Raw genomic sequence first — 1171 nt, forward strand, 5'->3', positions numbered from 1 at the left:
GTGAGCCACCATGTGGTTGCTGGGATTTGAATTCATGACCTTCCGAAGAGCAGTCGGTGCTCTTCCCCACTGAGCCATCTCACCAGCCCCCGACTTTGAGATTTTATCATATAACTGTCAGAATAGCCAAGATCAATAAAACAAATGACAGCACATGATGGTGAGGATGTGGAGCAAGGGGAACACTCGTCCCTTGCTGGAGGGAGTGCAAATTACACACCCACTATAGAAATCAGTGTGGCGGTTCCTCAGGAAGTTGGGACTAGATCTACCTGGAGATCAGCTCTATTGCTCTTGGGTGCCCAGGCTCCATGCCCAGAAGTAGATGGGCATCATAAAACAAACTCAATGGTAGTTTAGGAGGGCTCTTGGTTTTGTTTTATTTATTCTACAGGTCTGTTGCATATATATTATGGTTTGTGATTTTTAAGGGATTTCTGCATGCACCAGTATGTGTATCTCTCTATGTGTGTTGCTTGTGCTTATCTTTGGCTCTTATTTTCCTCTTCATTTGTTGCCCTATTCATCTTTGCCTTTATTTTAGTTTGTTAACTTTTTTTCCTTAAAAAATCCTACTTGAACAGGGGCTGGCAAGATGGCTCAGTGGGTAAGAGCACTGACTGTTCTTCCAAATGTCCTGAGTTCAAGTCCCAGCAACCACAGGGTGACTCACAACCACCCATAATGAGATCTAAAGCCATTTTGTGGCCTGTCTGAAGACAGCTACAGTGTACTTATCTATAATAATAAATCTTTTTTTAAAAAATCCTACTTGTTTTCTAAGCAAAGGTGTGGATTTGGGAGGGCAGGGCGTATCTAGGGTGGGGGAGTATCTAGATGGGGGGAACCATAATTCAAATATATCACATACAAAAAATATTATTTTCAATTAAACAAAAAGATGTTTCAGGTTGAAAAGACCATGAAGATTTAGACTGCCAGGCGGTGGTGGCCCATGCCTTTAATCCCAGCACTTGGGAGGCAGAGGCAGGTGGATTTCTGAGTTCGAGGCCAGCCTGGTCTACAGAGTGAGTTCCAGGACAGCCAGGGCTATATAGAGAAATCCTGTCTTGAAAAGAAAAAAAGATTTAGACCCAGCATCATTTTATTGTCTCAGAATATATTGTCTTTTATTCATTCTACTTTTTTTGCTGTTCTTCAGAAAGTACTA

Source organism: Mastomys coucha, unplaced genomic scaffold (assembly GCF_008632895.1).
Source record: "Mastomys coucha isolate ucsf_1 unplaced genomic scaffold, UCSF_Mcou_1 pScaffold23, whole genome shotgun sequence".
Classification (NCBI taxonomy): domain Eukaryota; kingdom Metazoa; phylum Chordata; class Mammalia; order Rodentia; family Muridae; genus Mastomys; species Mastomys coucha.